The sequence below is a fragment of the Rousettus aegyptiacus genome, unplaced genomic scaffold (genome assembly GCF_014176215.1).
Source record: "Rousettus aegyptiacus isolate mRouAeg1 unplaced genomic scaffold, mRouAeg1.p scaffold_m13_p_13, whole genome shotgun sequence".
NCBI lineage: Eukaryota > Metazoa > Chordata > Mammalia > Chiroptera > Pteropodidae > Rousettus > Rousettus aegyptiacus.
The window spans coordinates 25,545,762-25,566,716 of record NW_023416288.1 but is presented as its reverse complement, the minus strand read 5'-3'; the positions used below and the strand labels follow the sequence as shown (position 1 = coordinate 25,566,716).

Below are 20,955 nucleotides of genomic sequence, written 5' to 3'. Positions count from 1 at the left end.
GAAATTTCGTTCTGTGGAGGATAGATTTGGTAAGTGTCAGGACTTCAGTGTCAGGGATGGTGGTACCGTAAGTTTGAGACAGAGCTAAGTTGCTTGGGACAAGAGAGGAGAGCTCTTTTCCTACCTTCTCTCAAACTGCACTCAGCTTGTGCTCAAAATGAAAGTCAAATTTTATTATTTTAAAAAGTTAATAAATTGCTACCATGATCGTGGGAACCACATTGTTCCTGTCCTGGTTTTGCTTTTTATGCTATTCCGGATGGAAGTGGAAGGCTCCCACTGCGGAAGACCAAAACAAGTAAGAGAAAATGAGTGTATACAGTAGAAGAGCTTAAAAGCCAGGCAGAACGAGTTGTTACGTTGTAATAAGTGATGATAGTAGGCACTTCAGAAAAACAGTAGAACAGTGATATGAAAAGAAGTTGGGGAGAGGGATTGTCGAGAGAGAATAGTTATCATGCGATCGGCTATAAACTATGTAAATGATTTAGGTATGAGGTGATAAATACTTTGATAATAATAATGACTATCAGAATGAAATGCAAGTGATAAATGTAAAAAATAAATAAATGCAAAAGTAATAGGGCTTAGAGGCAGCTTGTTTATAAACAGGATAAAGAACTAAAATTGGTTTTCCTGATTTTTGGTTAAGAAGATTTACAGAATTGAAATGATTGGGGGAAAAAATCAGTTTGGTGAGAAGATAATGTTAGACTTTAAGTATATGGAATTTAAGATTGAAAAAGTGATTTCATGTGCCATCTTTTTTTTTTTTCGGTCTAGTGTCAGTTAATTTGTGGTGCTACTTCCACAGTTTAAAAATTATACAATTTAAGGAAAGTGCCATTTACAGGATTAAAAAGAAAGTTTTAGATAATTCTCACATTAAGTTGAGCATGAAGTAATTGCTTTAGAATTACATTGTTTTTATTTTTAATTTCTATCTTGATGAAAACTGATGAATTTTACATTGTTACAGAAAGTTAAAATCATGACATATATTGACATTAATTATCTTTCTGTCACATTTCTGACAAATTCCTTCCTCTGATATTTCACTTTACTTCAGGATTTCAGGGCACTCATTCTCTCAGATGACATACTTGTGACATAAGCAAGAATTGACATGGTTACTGTTTCAGAAAAATAGCTAGATTTTTTCTAACTTCTCTCTTAAATCTCAGCAAAGGTCACAGATGATCTTTTTAAAGAAAACACCCAATCTGTAATCTCTAATGAAGAGTATTGTATCAGTTTTTAGTGGGGAAACAAAGCATAACATTTGAAATAAAGTCATTTGTCACGGAATAGCTATAAAAAACAACAACAAAACTTTAAAAACTATTTGGAGTAATTTGATCGATTTTTTATTTTACAATTTTAGATGTACTTTTCCAGTGACAAAAGCAATATCGGCTCTTTGCCATTAGTCAAATGATGGTGATCAGGATATACTACTCCCAAACATGACACCTTGCCATGTTATATATTTTAAGCTGAAGGAGTTTGAAAAACAATGGTGGAAGTCATAAAACCCTCCTATGAATAGTGCCCTCCTTACACCCAGAAGAAAGGAGCAACTTTATCTCTAAAGACAAAGGGTTGCCAAGAAGACTCCGAAAAGACAGGCATGGTTGTATCGTCAGTTTACTATACTTATGTCATACCCCTTAATGTATCATATTTCTACATCACTTACCACTCTTCATCAAACCTAGGATAAATATATCCAGGTCTCACTGTTTCTTTGGATTTTTATTTACTCATGAAGACTCCATGTCATATAAAACTAATATTAAATAAATCATTATGCTTTTCTCCTGTTAATGTCTTTGTCAGTTTAATTTTTAGACCCAGTCAAGGAACCTAAGAGGTTCAAGGAAAACTTTTTCCTCTCCTCCATGAAGGATGTATTAGAACAAAAGACCAAGAAACTCCCTTTGCCTCAATTCTATTTGCTACCCCCTAAAGTACTTCAGGAAAATCAATGATACTGTCATGTGTTAGTCTTTCCATATTTTGATTTAAGCTCATATAAACTTTCACAAACAAATATTAAAATATATTTGTTTTCTCCTTTTTATTTTTTAATGTAATCATTTGGTAAAAATTATACTGCAACCTTTTCTTCTTAATCAAATCCAAATATAGTTACTTATCAATTCATACAAATCCAAGTAATTTTTTTAAATTAGTAAAATAAACCAAAATGTATCACCCCAAATTAAGCCACTTTGGCATATTGGTTATTTTGAATTAAAGACTCTTATGAAAGCAGCATCCTTTTCTTCCCAAAAGCAGAAGATAAAACTCCTGTGTGAAAAGTACCCTCCTGTATCAGGAGGAAGAAAAATATTTTTATTACCAAGATGGGGAATGTGGGACTGAGAGATATGACAATTCAACCTCGTGAAATGGTATTTTTTCTTTCTAGTTACTTCTTCCCAATTTACTACCTTTAGTTCAAACTTCTTTGGTCAATTCTTTGCAAATCTAGTGTGTGTGTGTGTGTGTGTGTGTGTGTGTGTGTGTACCCTAAAAGGTATAGAATTCCCTCCTCTGATCTCATCCTTGAGTCTATATTCTTTTGTGAAGGCTCCCACATACACATAAAAACTTAATAAAATTTGTATGCTTTTCTCCTGTTAGGTCTGTCTTATGTCAGTTTAATTTTTCAGGCTAGCTAGAGACCCATAGAAGGTGGAGAAGAATTTTCCTCCCCCACAGTACCTTTCTGATATTCTATAAAATGAGTGTACAGAATGTGATCAACTGTTCACTGTTTGATGACAGTCCTATTTGTGTGTTTATTTTTTTCAACTGGTCAAGAAAATGAAATAAATAAAAATATACCGTAACTGTATAACATTGCTATAAATACAACTAAAATTACTTATAAGCTTGTGCAATTTATAATCTTACCCACAAAATATGAGTGCTTGTTTCTATATGTAGCCTATTGAGTGTTTTCTTTCTGTCTTTGCAAATATGATGTGCACAAAATGGTATACACTGCATTTCCCTGATGACTGGCTACAATAATCATCCTTTCATATTTATTGGCCATTTGACATTTCTCTTTTGTGAAATGCCTCCTCATGTCCTGTATTTATTTTTCTGTTGGGTAGTTTGTCTTTTCCTTATCTTATAAATATATATATATTTTTTGCTTTCACACGTGTTGCAATAATTTTCTCCCAGTCTCTCTTTTGTCTTCTGACTTTGATAATTGTATCTTAAATACAATTTTTTTAAAAAAGTCATCAAATATGTACTTTTTTTCTCTTTTAGTTTTGAGTTTCTTTCCTGGTAAAAATTTACCACTACCTGAAAGTGGTTACAGAAATAGTTTTCTAAATATTCTTTATTCTTAAATTATCTTTTTTTTGAGCACTTTCAACTTTATTTCATCAAGAATATGATTATCTGCATTAACAGAACATATTTATTTCAGGAAATTTTTGTCAAGGTAATAGCATTAGACATAATTACATCGTATGTTACAGGAACTTTCAGAAATTTAATGTATTCAAAGAAAAGACTACTCAACTTACTCTCATCAGAATAAACAGCCTGCTTCTCAGAAAAATTTGTCCATTTGGGCTTTTCTCTTTAAGACTTGTTTCATAATCTTTATATTGCTATGTCCATCAATCATAAACTATTACATCAACTTTGTTCCATCCCAATCAATACCCTTTGTAGAAAGAATCACCTTAAATCAGATTCTCTAAACTTTATAAATATTTCTCTGATTTTCTCCCACTGAGATTCCACTAAGAGTCTAAGGAGGTTGTGGTCTTCCTTAATACATAACAATTAACTTGATTTTGCTTGATAAACAGATTATTTCCATGTTCTTGTCAGTAAGTTGGTAGTCACTAGTTAATATTGTGATTTTCCTCCCTATTTTTATTTTTAACTGCCCAGTGAAATTATAAAGAACAACTATTGAGTTTTGCAAATTTATTCAACTTCAGTGCAAGTCTCTCTTATCAAGTTTAAAATTTTTCAGAAAAAACTTTCGGATTTTTTATTTCCAAAAACAGTCATATAATCAGAAAACAAAAATTTTGGCTTCTCCCAATTTCATTTATTTATGCTACTTTTAAAAAAGTTGTTTCCTCCTTATTTATTAAAAGCAACTTGAATGAATAAGTGATAGTGGTCATTTCATGTATTTCTGATTTTCTTTGGACTGTCTAATAAATATTTGATATTAATTTTTATAAGTATTTTTTGCATTTTACTTTTTCCTCCAATCCTATTTTTCTTAGAAGTTTGTTAGAAATGGTTGATGAATTTTAGCAAATGTGTTTTGGCATCTATTAATATAATCTTATAAGTTTTCTTTTTTCTAATAATTTTAAACATGTTACAATGTTGAATAATCTTTGCTTTACTAGAATTATGTTGATGTGTTTAATTTACTTTTTAAATATTTTTAAAAGTTATATATATATATTGACACTTTTTAACTTGCAAATATTTGACTATTTTTGACCTAAAAATGCCAGTTTTATGTGTTTCAATGCAAATAGGAAGTGTGCAGTAATCATTAGATATAATTAGTCCCTTTCCCTGACTTTGACCTTCAGTTGTCTGATACCTGATGATATAAGCACTCTACTTTTTTTTGTTTGTAATTCTTTGACTTCCTCATTCCTTTTTTTTTAATTTTTTTTTTTTGATATTTCATTTGACATGTATCACTAACAAATGGCATGTCGCTGGAGTTCCTTACTTCAATTTGATAGAATTTGCCTTTGTATAAATTCATTTATATGTATCTTGCTTAATGATATTTTCAAATATTTTCATCATATTTTAATTATTGAGTACATTTTGTATTCTATTTGCCCAGTTCTAATTGTTTTTTTTTATGCTGACTTGATTAAGGTTTTTTTCTTCCTCTTTTGCTCCCTACTTTAAAATGAAAATTCTATTGCATTCCCATTATAACCATCTGTGCAAAATATATCTACCACCAGAGCAATATTAAATAATTATTAAACCTGCAGAGAATATTTCACAGGACTGATTTCCCAAAATCTCTACTGAGGAAGATGTTTGCAATGCATTTGCTCCCCCAGCTCCTGAGTTTTAGCAGTTTGTAATTTTTATTAATAAATTTATAATTCTGTGTCCTGAGAATCATAACTTAATACTTTCATTATAATTCCTAGTCATATAATTTCAAGTTTATATACATATACATATATATAAAACCACTGTTTTTGAATCTTGTTTACCCATATTTTGTTAATTATGTTCTCAATAAATTGTCATTTGGTAGGGGCAACCCTAGCATTTTCCTCAGAGTATATATATGCATATATAGACAACTATAGAAGCTATATACATTATTTCCTGCATATCAGAAAATGTCATTTTAAAAATTTTTTTGAGTTCATGATAGCTGCACATGACATACTGGGTAAAGGAACTGTTGTAAATAGTGGTGGAGAGGTATGGGGGGAGGGTAAATGTTCTCTAGTTATATGATTAGGAGTCACTTTTAGTGAGCCTGTGTCCCTCAGCTGTGGACTTCACCAGTGTTAATCAGTTATTTTCTCTCCCCTTAAGTGGAACAAAATGGCTAGAGTGGGCTGCAGGTGGGTGTTTTCCTTTTCTCACCTAGAAGGCTAAAGGGAACTGGTGCTGGATATTCCCTTCCCCCAGGTCAGGTAGGCTCTGATTATACTTGGGCTGGTTTGGCTCGGGGTAACTAGATTCCCCTGAGCACAGGCCTTGTTAAGAACTAAGCGTGTTCTGGCCTATTTAAAAGTGGTTTCTTTCCTCCTCCCTTCTCGTGACAGACAAGACAAGAGAGTTTTCTCGGCTTTCTGCTGCGGAAACCTGGTCAGCTCCTTAAGGTAAATTTCACAATATTCTGGGGCTTCCCTATGAATGTGTCCCCCCTAGAGTTTTTGTCAGACTTGTCTGCACTAAGCCTCCAGCTATTTGTCCATTACAGCTCAGTCTTCTCATCCACTGATTCTCTGGTGGTTTCCACTGGTGAGTCTCTGCTCCAGGAGGCCATGATGTCTGTGTTCGCCCTCTCTGCGTCTCCAGTCTTGGAGGGGAGCAGTTTGCCCTGTGACCTCCCCTCTCTTACACATCCAAGAAGGGCAGTTGATTTTTCAGTCTGTTTAGATTTTTACTTATTTTTAGGATGGAGCAGCATCTTCTAAGCTCTTTATTTATGGAATAGGAAACTGGAAGTTCTTTTCCTTTCAGATGAGAATTATATTTTTGCTACTAGAATTTCGAAATCACACTTTTTAGATTATAAATGTATATTTTTTGCTGCCTGGAGTTGAAGGTTAGTAATCTGTTTCTGGTTTGACTCTTTGTCTTAGTCTATTCTGTCTGAAAGCTTGTAAAATTTCGTTTTTATCCTTAGAGTACAGTTGTTTCATCAGCTGTACCTAGTTGTGTCTTATTTATCGTAACTGAGACTTGGTGATTTTCTCCCTAATTGAAAACTTGAGTTACTATTCAGCTAAGCTGAGGTCTTTTATATCCTCCTTGAATTAAATAACATATTTTAAGCATATAGAAATATAGAAAAAATTATAAACATTTGCGAATACATTACTGAAATCATAATTTTCCCTTATTTTCTTTCCCTTATCCCTCCTTTATTTGATTTGTTTTACAAATAAAACATTAGAAATTCAATAGTAAATCTTTGAATATACAAAGTTCTCTGGTCATATTTTCTTCTTTTTCAGAGATAATCATAATCCTCAATTTATTTCTGTGCAGAATTAGTCTTTCTATATGTAAATTCATAAATATAGCATTTATTTATGGTTTATAAAATTATATACCTAGTGTCTTAGTCCATTTATAATCCATGTACTTGCATTTTCTAATACATTATTAGGTTTTTGAGATTTATCCATATTGATTCATGTGTTTTTATTTAATTCATTTTAATTCCATATTCAATTACATAAAAAAACAATTTAAAAAATGAGTTTTCATTTTCTTTCTGGAATTCTGAAACACATATTTCTGTACATGTCTTGTATACATGTCCTAGAGTTTTCCTTAGGCAAGTGTTTCTGTATATTTTATATTCTATGTTTTTTATTGGGTAACTTTTTCTTATAGTCAGTGTCTTTACGGTGTCTACATTGGTGGTTTGTAATTTTTTGTTGCCTGCCCACAGGTATAAGTAACCTGAGCACAGCACACAGACAGATTTGAAGACTTCTTCATTTGTGGCAATCCAGAAGAACTTCTTACAGGTAAGTCAGGTAGAAAAAAACCTCAGCATTCTATTGGGGAGTAAGGAGCAAGACACTCCTTTTGACCAATGGGCCACAGATGACTCAGTTTGTTATACCTTCTACTAAGTTTCTTTTAATAGATAATCAGATCACCCTCAAATGAAAGGAATGAGTAGATATTCCCTCCCTTTCCCCTAAAAGTCTATCAGTGTATACCACCAAACCTCTCAGTAGCCTTAATCCTAAACTCTGTTGATAGATGGTTTCTCTCCCAGACATTACCAATAACGAAATACCTAACTGCTTTTACCATCCAGGTTCATTGATTTGTTAATCCTCCTTAACAAGGAGTTTGAGGGGAGGACAAGGGGGCCAGGAAAGTAAGTCCAGGCAACCATTTTCCCAGAATCTTTTTTCTATATCAGATACTGATTTTTAACTTCTTAAGGAATAAATATGTATTAAAGATACTTAGAAATATATTATCTCATTATCTTCAAGCTCATTATCTTTCTTCCTCTGACTTCTTAGCTTTTCCAATTTGCAGTAATGAGATGGAAATTAATCCCAAACTAGCCATCTTTGTTTTTTTTCTTATTTTTCCCCTGTTAGATGGCTTGAATTTTAATAAGGTTGCCACACTTGACACAATAGTGCTTCTCATTCACCCGTGGAATCCTGTTACCTCTAGCAACACTTTATTCCATTGCCCTGGAGATTCAAAATGAGGCACTACAGGGAGATATTTCTTAAAATGACAAAACAAGTGTAGGACAGATTGGACTCTAATTCAGTGCCTCTCTAGTTTTGTTGTGCATGAGACTCAGGAGAAGAGTTGTTTAAAATTTGCAGATTTGTGGATATCGCTATCAGAAACTGATTTTTCTGAAGTTTAAGAAATTGACGATTTTTAATGAACATCCCAAAAGGTGTGATGTAGGTGCTCTAGAGACTAAAGTTTGAAGGGGTAGCATTGAGCATTATTTAAGGAATGCAAAAGGATATTCTGAAAGGAAAATATCTGAGTAATGCAAAACTTAGGCCGTGTAGATGCAAAAATTCTTCATTCAGTTTTGTGTATAGGCACTTGAATTTCGGAGTCAATGTACATATGCATACAATATGTTGTGAAGCTACTTACATTAGTATAAAAATAGCATTCTACTTCTATAAGAATGTCAGGTACCCTCGGTTCCCTGATGCCTGTGGTCCACACTGCTTTCCTGTGCACTTATTTATTGGTTGTCTTACAATTGCCTTTGAATTGCTCTGTGATAACAGAATGAGGTAGTGCAGTGCCAAAGACATTTCTCAGATCTATCATGTCCCGCCCAGTCTGGAAATGTTGATTCTTTTTGCAAAACCCGGCTCCCTTAAGAGTTCTCAAAGGGAATCAGGGGTGCCTGCTGGTGTAAGTTTGGCAGACACTATATTCCGTCCTTACAGGTTCACAATGCAGATCAGCATATTCAAGGTTCTGAGAAGCCCTTTAATAGACTATGATCCTAGGTGTCACTGTTGATACTGAACATCATACTTTGGTTTTAACCTATTAATCTAAAAAATGCTAAAGCTCTTTTTAATGAGTCTTTCAATTCTAATGAGTTTTGGTGATGCTAAAAAGATTGTAAACTCTATGGGCTCAGCTTTTACTTGTCTTTGTCCCTCTGTGTTCAATTCAGTATTAAGTACATAGTAATAAAGTAAAAACCTTTTCCTCAATCACCATTTGTTGAATGGATAAATACATTATTTGTGTGGTAGCTCTACCACTAAATGGGAGAGACTGTGGAATCCACTGGTGACAGAAAGAAAGCAGCATCTAATGTTTGCTTGAGTACTTCTGTGGATGGGAGTTCTGATATTTTGAAAATGTCTTTGTCCACTAAGGAGCATAATCTTCATATTACAATACAGTGAAAAATTCATGCAAAAATAGTTCTATGGTTATTTACCATCAATATTGTTTACCACCGGGAAACCATTAACTTGGTGTGGAAGATAGAAATCTTGCAAATATCAAAGAGTAGGGTAATTCCGAACTGTAGAATTGATGTGTGAGAATGACATCACCCCCCTAGTCAAATTCTCAAATGGATTAATAAACAGTCACTTTGTGAATCCTTAGAAAAGAATGCCATGATCATAGGATAATTTTTTTAGGATCTAAAGCCAAACCAGAGTCATTTCCCTTTTTAGGCAATGTTTATTGGACTAGAAAATCTGGGGAATGCTCTGTTATAGACACATTATAGCTTGATTTCGGACAGACGTCATTTGACAGTTTCTCATATTTATAAAGACAGGATAAAAGCATAATTATGAAAAGAATGGAACTTGTTAGCAGTTTTGCAGAGACATCAGCATTGGAATACAAGGTTTCTAAAATATTTCTAATCACCTCATGGTTGTTTACTATTTCATTTAAACCTCAAACAATTTCCTCCATCTCTGCTTCCTCTTTTTCCACCTCCCCCCTCATTTTCTCCTCCAACTCTTCCTAATTCTCATAGTTACACACCCATGTAATCCTGTTTGTAATTATCTACCTTTGGATCTTGCCAAACTAGCTCACATTTGTTAAATATGGGATGGGAAGATTTAGATTCACTCTTTGATATATTGGAAATTAGAGCCTTTCAAAGGCATTATAAGATAAGTTCTATAATTTGGAGAGGGGGGAGAATTTAACAGTTCATTTAATTGCTGTTAAATTAGCCAAAAAAAAAAAGTTAAACACTTCTTGGGAATTATTTATGATAGTTGACCATTAAATAATTTGAGCTAGAGTAAATATATAAAAATGTACTAAATATTAATTTTCACACAAACGTTTGCACACAGAATTCTATTCCTTTGTTCTCTATGAGCAGCCTTAATCACACATATGTGAATTATAGTTGAAGAAAGCTTAATCTACCAGAAAGTTGGAGATTGTGTGGGAGTTCTATTCTTATACTATTTACTAATGCATCTTAATTGAACTTTCATTTTTAATATTTCATGTTTTTTAATGTAAACTTTAAAAAATATTTAATTTCTTCTTTTAAGATACTTTGTATTATCATTTAAAGAAGATAGGTAATACTCACTAAAATCAAAATGTACATTGAATTCATTATTGCCTTTTTCTGTCGGTTTTCAGAGAGCCAAATGCTTTCTGTCACAAGCATTTGGCCTTGACCTGTGATATCCTAAACAGAATTAGGTGGCTCCCTGTGTAGTTGTATTAATGTATTTGTTCCCACTACACTCCAGCTTTTCTTTGGTCTCCAATAATTCTTGCATACCTCGAGGCAGCATAGCACCTTGGTTAGAGCTCACACTGGTCCAACAGATTTGAAGTTATGCCTCAACTATGTTGCTTTCTATTTATTTGATTTGAGGCAAGGAAGTTACTCTTTATTTCTCAGTTTGTTTTTCAACTGTAAGTACTTAGCACAACACCCAGAATCTACCTCGCTCTCTACTTACACTTCTGGACTGAAGTGCTTATTCCCCAGCTGCTGAAGGTGTTGGAACTGATGACTCACACAGCTGAGACCCTTCTGGAGATTACCCACTGCCCTCACCTAAAGCCTCAACCCTTCCCAGGAGCAGTCCACATCTAGTGGTTGGTTACTGAGAAGGTATAAGCATCTGGCTTCATTTGTTCCAATTTGTACAACTCTGTAAGGCCATTTCAGTTCCAGAGCTCCCTGGGGGAATGGCTGATACCCTTCTTATGGCTAGCCACAGCCCAACCCTGCCCAATCTCACTTCTTCCGTTATAGATGCCAGTCCTGATGCATGCTTCCCAATAAACTTTCTGCATTCCAATCTCTACCTCAGGCTACTTACTGGGGGACCTGTTCTGAGACAGTGCGTACCTCATAGTGAGGCTTAAATGAGATAATTTCTTAATCTTGAATATTAATATACTCATTTTAATAAAACTGTACTGAACCCTACTTTTAGTCCAAATACATTTACAGTTGTAGTCCTTGCAATCAGACTGGCGAGGTTTGAAATCTGCCTCTACCTCTTACTGCCTATATAACAAGTTGCTTAACTTTCCTGTGTCTCAAGTTTTTTTCATTTGCAAATGGGTAGATAGTCTCACATCATGAGGTAATTTTGTGGATTAAATAAGAACACATGTAAAAGGCTGATGACAGTGCCTGGATCATAGTAATTTCAATGAATGGTGTTATGATTATAACTCATATGATCATTATTCTACACTTAATCCCAAATGATGTAATAAGATGCCTCTCTCAAAGCACTGGCTTCAAGACACCTCGAGTTTGAGGCCAATATTGATACCAGAAACTACGGTAGAGAGATTATTCCTGATTTCAGAAAATAAAATTCCACAAGCACAGGTGTTACAAGGTAGGAAAAAACCAAGAAATTGAGAAAGATAATGAATTATTGAGACACTTCCTAATATACAAACTTCTAAGATTTTTCTTAAAAACTGTTTAATTGCTAATTTTAAGCAATATAACCTATTCTTATGATAATCTTGACCTTTATTGAATTAATAGTATGGCCCAGTCAGGCAAGGTTGCTCTGAATGGATTATGAGATTAAAGACAGAACAGTACATTGGGGAGGATAAAAAAAAAAATAGAACTAGAAGACATGGGTTCTCAAGTTGACTCTCAGGCATGTGTCTTTTGTATCTATATCCCATTGCATTATATATTATGTTATATACATTAATACATAATGCATTTGACCTATATATCATATAATATATAAATATTTTAAATAAACTATTTGGAATACTTTTGGCTTACAGAAAAGTTAGAGAACAGTTTCCTTTGCCTCGCTTTTATAAAAGTTAATGTAATGATGGTACATTTGTCAAATATAAGAAATTAACTTTGGCACATACTACTAACTAGAGACTTTATTCATACTTCATCGGTTTTCCCACTAATATCCTCTTTCTGTTCCAAGAGCCAGTCAAGCATACAACAGTGCATTTAGTCATCTTGTTTTCTTGCTCTCCTCAGGTCGGGGCAGCTTCTCAGTCTCTCCTTATTTTTCATGCATGCCCTTGAACGTTTTGAAGAGTACTCTAAGTATTTTCTAGAATATTCCTCCATTACAGTTTCTCTGATGTCTTCTCATAATTAGCTTGCAGTGATGAGTGTTTGTGTAGAATATCACAGTGACAGGATATCCTCCTCACTGCATCGTATCAGGGCACACGCCATCAATGGTGTTGTGAAACTTGTCACTTGGTGGTATATAAGTTTCCTATTTCTGCTCTAACAAATTAGCACAAGCTTATCTTCTGATAGTGCTATAGGTTAGAAATACAACACAGATATAACCAGGCTAAATCAAGGTGCTGGCTGCATTCCTTTCTGGAGGCTTTAGGAGAAAATCTGTTTCCTTTTCCAGTTTCTAGGGGCTGCTGCGCTCCTTGGCTTGTCTTTCTCCATCTTCAGAGCCAGCATCTCTGCATCTTTGAATCTGCCTCTGACTCACATCCGCTGCATCCTCTTTCCTCTTTTAAGAATACTCGTGATTACATTGGGCTCACTTTTATTAATCCAGAATAATTTACATATTTTAAGGTCAATTAATTAGCAATCTTCATTTTATCTGTAACTTAATTCCCTTTTGCCACAAGTTCTAATAGGATGTGGATATCTTCTTTTGGGGAGTGGAGGAGGTATTAGTTTGACTACAGATAGTATCTGTAAGGTTGTTCTACTACAAAGTTACTATTTCTCTCATATTTTTGATTCTCAGTTTTATCTGTGGAAAGGAGGTGATAATTTTTGCCTTGTCAAACTGCTCAGAGGATTAAGTAACCAAATGTAGTACAGGTGGCAGCTGGTCTCCAAAATGGTAGCTGAAGCTGAATCTAAAGAACTTTCTACAACTTCTTTCTCCAAAGCAGGAATATTATTATTTTTACTTGTGAGATAAGCTTTCTTAATTTCGCATCCATTTTTATTAAGTATGAAATGTGTGAAGTCTCCATTGGTACCAGGGAGGAACCTACTGTCCAAAATGCATCTAAAATACAGCAAGTTCTTTATTAACAATTCTGATGTAGCCAAAGGGCTTAAATGTAGAACTCTTAAAAATTTGCTCCAGTTCTATCTGTGATGGTTTCTGGTGAGCTTATTAAAAATACTATTTTGAATTGATCTATGTAATAACTTGTTTGTAATTAGTGATCATGTGCTATTTATTTATTTTGCATAGTGGGTGCAATAAACTTTAATAAAGACTACTTGATAAAGATGTACCCCTTGGGTAAACCAGATGTGGAATTTACCATGAGATAGGAGATTCCTTATCAAAGAACAAGGAGCTTTTGTTTTATTTGCGATTTTACTATATACTAAATAGTTAATTTTTGAACATATTTTGAGAGTTCACTTCTTGCTGCAGAGTGGGAGAAAGAGAAAAATAGTGCTCTCATTAGTCTTAATCTTTTAAGCAAACACCATTGACTTACTCTTGGTTTGAAAAATGAATAAAGCTCATTTACAATACTCAAACTGTACTTTAGTGGGCGGGCAATCCAATATAAAGATGACTTAGTATTGGGACTAAATAAAGTTCCTATTTCTATTGAGTTACATTAAAAAAAAAAAACCCTGAATATTAAATGCTATGTATATATCATATAAGAGCTAAGGGCTGAATTAAAAGGGGAAAGGGGAATGGATTTTTGTTTCTTAATAGACAAATGGCGATAATGAGGCTTAGAGATTTGTTAAAAATGGAACATCAGTCCTGATATTTTATAACTTTAGGTTGACTCCTCCAAAAAAGGAAACATAAAGAAATAGGACCCACTCGTAGGTGACAGGGATTGTTGTTTAATACATATTCATTGATTAAATTTAAAAAATTATTATTGGACTACCAATATCAAATAATTTGTTGGCCCATAGAGTGCTACCTCTTAAGGGTTTCAGAAGCCATTTTCCTCCATATTATGTCTCAGAATGTTGTAGGGGGCAAAACTCTGAGTCAGGTGGGTAAAGAAGGAAGTTTGGATTCCTTCTCTCTTAACCTTACTTATGTGAACTTGAACAAACCATCTTCTCTTGGTCTTCGCTTAATAATACTTAATGCAGTTTGACAAAACTAATGGTAATTCACATCTTTATAAAAATTTATTTTCAAGTGGGCCTTTTTTGAAATGAAAACTTGCCTAAAATGACAGCCCTATATTTAACACATGGGGACCAGCAGAAGCAGAGCAGAATGTGTGGCCTTCCTTTCAAGACAGGCTTTGAAGCTGTGTCTAAAAACCAGGGCATCCACAAAACAGTTTTTAAACCACTGATATTAAATTCTTCCAATAGCACTTTCAGCTACAGAATTTGATCTCCTGTCACCAAGGCCAGTAGTTCTCAACCGTGGGGTTGTGACACGGCTATGTAGTTGTGTTACTGGTATTATTTTCCAGCCAAAGAAAACCTGGCTGCTGAATCAAATTTAAAAAATCGGTGGATTAATGCAATGCATCAGTTCTCTTGCTGCTTATCTAGCCATCCCAAAACACAGTGGCCAACAATACACATTCGTTGTTTCTTATTTTGTGGGTCAGCTAGGCAGATAATATAGTATGGAGCAGAATGGCTAATTTTTGCAGTGAGCTGGGTGCCAAGATCACAAACAGGGTTATCTGTAGGATCAGGCAAAAGTCCAACCATTAAGAACATTGCTTCCATATCATTGGTAGACAACTGTTGTTGATCAATCCTCTATTATAATGTAGATGTTCAGGGTTTCCCTAGCAGTTTATCTCCTTTTTATTACTTTTCTAGCATCTGCTCTTCTGTTTATCTCCTTTTGTCCTCCTCTTATATTTTAAGGAGGTTGGCCTGGGAAATGACATAGCACTCCACCAAGAAAACACATATTGCATTGTTTTGAATAATTATAGGGCTCTATTTTAAGAATGGAATTATTAAAAATATTTTTTTAATAAGAGAAAAATCAGATTGAATTTCCCTCACCTTGATATCTAATCCTGGAGGTAGATATGATTATCATTTTCCAATAAAATCCAGAAAATATTAATAACAATATACTTTTATTGATATAATTTACATATAACATTGTATAAGTTTAAAATGTTCAGTATATTGATTTGATACATTTCTCTCTTGCAATATGATTAGCACTGCAGCCTTAGCTAACACCTCTGTAAGGTCGCATAATTATTGTTGTCTTTTTGGTGAGAACAATTGAGATCTAGTCTCTTAGCAACTTTGAAATGTATAATACAGTATTGTTGACTGTAATCATCATGCTGCGCATTAGATCTCTAGAATTGATCTACTAGTTGCAAGTTTGTATCCTAAGCATCATCTCCCTGATCCTCCCACTGCAGCCTCTGGTAACCACCATTTCAATTTCTGCTTGTACGAGTTTGACATTTTTAGATTTCCACATGTGAGTGACAGCATTATTTTCTCTGTTCAACTTACTTCACTTGGCATAATACTCTCAAGGAGTACCATGTTGCTGCGAATGACAGGATATCCTTTCCCATGGCTCAATATTTCTGTGTGTGTGTGTGTATACACCACATCTTCCTTATCCATTCAACCAACAACAACTTAGGTTCTTTCATTTCTTGGCTATTGTGAATAATGCTGTGATGAACATAGAAATGCAGACATCTTTTCAATATCCTGTTTTCATTTTCTTTGTATATATATACATACCCAGGAATGGAATCACCAGATCATAGGGTAGTTCTATTTTTAATTTCTTGAGGAAGCTCCGTACTGTTTTCCATAGTAGCTAAACCAATTTATATTCCCACCTACAGTACACAAGAGTTCCGCCTTCTACACTTTCGTCAACATTTCTTTTGTCTTCTTGATGATAGCGATTTTAACTGGTGTGAGGTAATAGATGTCTCATCGTGATTTAAATTTTAATTTTCCTAGTTATTAGTGATGTTGAGCATCTTTTTTATGTACCTATTGGACATTTGGTTATTTTTTTTAGAAAAAAATGTCTATTCAGGTTCTTTAGCCACTTTTAATTGGATTTTTTGATTATTAAGTTTGATGCTTTCTTTCTATATTTTGGATATTATCTCTTATCCAATATATGGTTTGCAAATATTTTCTTTTATTCCATAGGTTGCCTTTTTATTGCGTTGATTTTTTTTCTTTTGCTTTCCTGAAGCTTTTTAGTTTGATGTAGTCTGCTTGCTAATTTTTCTTTTATTGCTTATGCTTTTGGTGTCATATGCAAAAACAAAAAAATAAAAAAACAAACAAACAAAAAAAACAAGCAAACAGAAAACATTGCCAAGACCTATGTCAAGGAGGTTTTCTCCTGTTTTCTTCTAGGAGTTTTTAAGCTTTTTTTGTCTTATATTTAACTCTTTTATTCATTTCAACTTAATTTTTATGAGTGGTATAAGATATAGGTCCAATTATTTTTCTGCATATGGTTATCTAGTTTCTTTAATGCCATTTATTGAATAGATCATCTTTTCCCTGTTGTATAGTTTTAGCTACCTTGTCAAATATTAGTTGACTATGTATGTGGGGTTTGGATTCTGTTATGTTCCATTAGTCTATGGGTCTTTATTTTTTTTTTCTGAAAACAACAGGTCCTTCAATATTGTCATTTTGTTTAACATCAGTTTGTTGTAACATCGATGAGATGCAGTAGAAACATAATTCTTTTTATGTCAATTACCCTATGGTAAAATTAGTTTTGTAAATATCACTTAAAGTCACTGAACTTAGCAATAACATTAAATGAGGACTTACTATACCATACCTTTTTAATGACTATAGTTTGTAGTATAGTTTGAAATCAGGAAATGTGATGCCTTCATCTCTGTTCTTTTTTCCTCAAGATTGTTTTGGTTATTTGAAGTCTTTTGTAGTTATGTAAAATTTTAGTTTTTTTTTCTATTTTAGTGAAAATGTCATTAGAATTTTTATAGGGATTGCTTTGAATCTGAAGATGGCTTTGGATAGTATGGGCATTTTAATAACATTAGTTCTGATAAACTAACATCTTTACATTTGTCGTCTTCAATTTCTTTTATTCAGGAGTTATAGTTTGCATTGTAAAAAACTTTCAATTGTAAAATGTATTCCTAAATATCTTGTTCATGTCGATGCTATCATGAATGATATAGTTTTTACTTTTTTAGACATTTATTGTTAATGTGTAGTAACACAACTGATTTTTTATGTTGATATATCTTGCATCTTTACTGAATTTATTGATTAGTTCGACATTTTTTTTTTGTTTGAGTATTTAGGATTTTCTCTATATAAGATCATATCATCTGCCAATACAATAATTTTACTACTTTTACAATTCAAATGCTTTTTATAATTTTTTGTTTTGCTTGCCCGATTGTTCTAGCTCAGACCTCTATTACTATGAGCACCTTTGTCTTATTCTAGATCTTAGGGACAAGATTTCATCCTTTCACAATTAAGATATAAGTGGTGGGTGTATTGTATATAGCCTTTATTACGTTGAGAGATTCCTTCTATACCTAATTTGCTTAGGGTTTTTTTTTATCATGAAAGGATGTTATATTTTGTCAGACTCTTTTTCTGTAACTATTGAGAGGATCATACAATTATCTTTCATAGTGTTAATGTGACTTGCATATATTGAACCATCCTTGTATCCTAGATATAAATCCCACTTGATCATGATCATTTAAATGTACCAATGAATTTGATTTGCTAGTATTTTGTTGAGAAATTTTACATCTATATTTATCAGGGATATTGGTCTGCGATTTTTTTTCCTGTAGTATTTTTATCTGGCTTTGGTGTTAGGGTAATGCTGGCCTTGTAAAATGAGTTTGGGAGTGTTATCTCTTTAATTTTTTGAAAGACTTTGAAAAAAATTGGCATTAATTCTTCCTTAAATGTTTGGTGGAATTTGCCAGTGAAAAGCCTATCTGGTCTGGGGCTTCTCTGTGTTGGTAGGTTTTTGATTAGAACTAATCTCTTTACTCTTTATTGATTCGTTCAGTTTTTCTATTTCCTTATGATTCAGTTTTGGTAGGTTATTAATTTCTTGGCATTTATCTATTTCTTCTAGGTTGTCCATTTTGTTGGCATATAATTATTCATAGTAGTCTTTATGATCTTTTGTATTCCTTTGATATTAGCTGTAATATCTTATCTTTTATTTCTAATTTTAAATAATATGTGAGTCTGTTTTCCCTTACACTAGCCAAAATTCTGTGTTTTGTTTAACTCTTCAAGCTAGCTCTTACTTTAGTTAATTTTTTGTTTTGTTTTGTTTATTTGTTTTTCTGGTCTGTATTTCATTAATTTCCAGTCTCATCTTTTTTCCTTTTTTCTCACTTTTGGCTTCATTTTTTCTGTTTCTAGTTCTTTGAGTTATAAATTTATGTTGTTTATTCTAAATCTCATTTCTTAATGTAAACATTTATTACTGTAAACTTCACTCAGAGCTGATTTTGCAGCATCTCATAGGTTTTTGTATGTTATGTTTTCATCTTTGTTTTGAGATTTAAAACAAAATTCCCTTTGATTTCTTCTTTGACCCACTGGTTTTTCAGGAGTGTGTTATTTAGTTTCTACATGCTTGTAAATGTTCCAGTTTTCCTCTTGTTGATTTCTAGTTTTATATCATTGGGGTCAGAAAAACACTTGGTATGATTTCTGTCTTCTCGAATTTGCTAAGACATGTCGTGGCCTATCATATGATCTCTTCTGAAGAATGTTCCATGTGTACTTAAGAAGAATGTGCATTCTGCAACTGTTAGATGAAATTTTCTGTAAATGTCTGTTAAGTCCATCTGGTCTTATGTTTAGTTTAAATCCATTGCTTCTTTACTGTTTTTTGTTTTGTTTTGTTTTGTCTGGATGTCAATCCATTGCTGAAAGTGGAGTATTAAAGTCCCCTGCTATTATTTTATTCTCTATTTCTCCCTCAAAACTGTTAGTATTTGCTTAATGGATCTAGGTCTTCTAATATTGAGTTCATATATAGTCATAATTGTTATATACTCTTGAAGAAATTGACTCACTTTATCATTACATAATGATCTTCTTTGTTTTTTGTTAACATTTTTGGCTTAAAGTCAGTCTACTTTTTCTGATAAGTATAGCTACTCCTACCTTTTTTGGGTTTCCGCTTGCAAAAATATCTTTTTCTGTCCTTTTATTTGAGTCTGTATGTGTCCTTAAAGCTTAATGAGTCTCTCGTAGGCAACATGTAATTTTTAAAAAAATTTATCCAGCTACCCTGTGCCTTTTGATGGGTGAACCTATTTACATTTAGAGTATTTATCAATATGTAAGGATTTACTAATGCCATCTTATAAATGCTTTCTGGCTATTTTGTCATTCCATTCTTTCTTCCTCTCCTTCTGCCCTCCCCCCCCCCCCCATCTTTGCGAATTAGTGATTTTCTGTAGTGGTATGCTCTAATTCCCATTTTTATTTCTTGTAAATCTAGACTTTTGCTTTGTGGTTACTATGAAGCTTACCTAAAATAGCTTATAGATACAACAGTCCATTTTAAGCTAAGAGCAGCTTAATTTTGATCACATACAAATGCTCCACTTGCGTATTATGTACCTGATTTTCTTAGCTCTTTTTGAGTTTCAAGATAGAAAAAAGTAAAAGCATATTGTTAAAATTGGGAACATTAAAATTACCATGTTTTATGACTTAAGTGATAAATCCTATTTTCAAAAACCCAGAAGAAAATATTCTGAAAAGGTTTTTTTTTTCACATTTACTAAAAGAAAATTCAAAAGCCAAGGTTGAAATTGCTGGTGATGGGCTTGTTTGATAGCCTTAATTAGTGATCTTGTAATTGGGTATCATGTCAGTTGTCATGTAGCTGGCAACATTCACTGAGAACACATCTAAATCCCTATTCTTTCACTCCATCTCAAACATTGTCATTTATTTGGGTGACAATTCATGCATAATATAATAGCCCTGGGGTGTAATTAATTTTAGCAGTTGCACAACTTAGTAAAAAAAAAAAATCACTGGTATCATGTGTGCCTTGAAGGTCAGATGATGCCCAAATTTACACCTTTGTTGCGAGACATGAAAATTAGCAATTAACATAAGTATATTGATAAATATATGATACTTTAACCTGATATACTAATGAAGGTAATCATACTATACCAGCTGTAAGCATTCTTATTGTCTTCTTCAATGAGACATTAAAGTTATTCTAAAAATGAGAGTTGAGATAAATTTTGAGTTAATAATTGTTACATGAAGCATATACTAAGAAAAATATGGTTTTCTGCTCTAGAAAGTTAAAAAAAGATATAGTTTGATTTATTTGGTACTGCCCAAGTTCCTTCAGTGATACATAGATCTGTCACTCATACATCTCATGTGTCCCCTATTCTTTGCAAAATAGCTGTCACTGCTAGTAGCCAGGTCCTCAACATCTTTCCTTTTGACTATTGCCATAATCTCATATCCAGACTTACCAGTTGTTGTTGAAATACTTCTTGAGTAATCTTTCTGAGTTACACATTTGATTCCTGACCCTTCGTTGCAACTTTAGTATACAAATCTAAAATCTGGCTCTATTTAAGGTGATACTAATAATTAAGTTGTTGATATATACTGGTGGTTTAATAAATTAGTCTTATCAGCTAGAAATGTCTCTGTGGTGAGTAGAATGCATGAAGTTTTTAAAATAGCATTATTGAGGGTATTAATAAATAACATTT

At 33.2% G+C, this 20,955-nt stretch overlaps 1 long non-coding RNA gene across 1 annotated transcript in view; it reads left to right on the top strand.

Moving 5' to 3' along the window:
- Nucleotides 1-5,817: 5,817 nt before the first annotated feature.
- Nucleotides 5,818-20,955, top strand: part of LOC118610703 — a 99,820-nt gene continuing 84,682 nt past the window's right edge. Inside the window, exons 1-2 of the long non-coding RNA XR_004953899.1 lie at nt 5,818-5,876; nt 7,181-7,259. This is a non-coding gene — a long non-coding RNA (uncharacterized LOC118610703). The remainder of the gene's footprint in view (nt 5,877-7,180; nt 7,260-20,955) is intronic.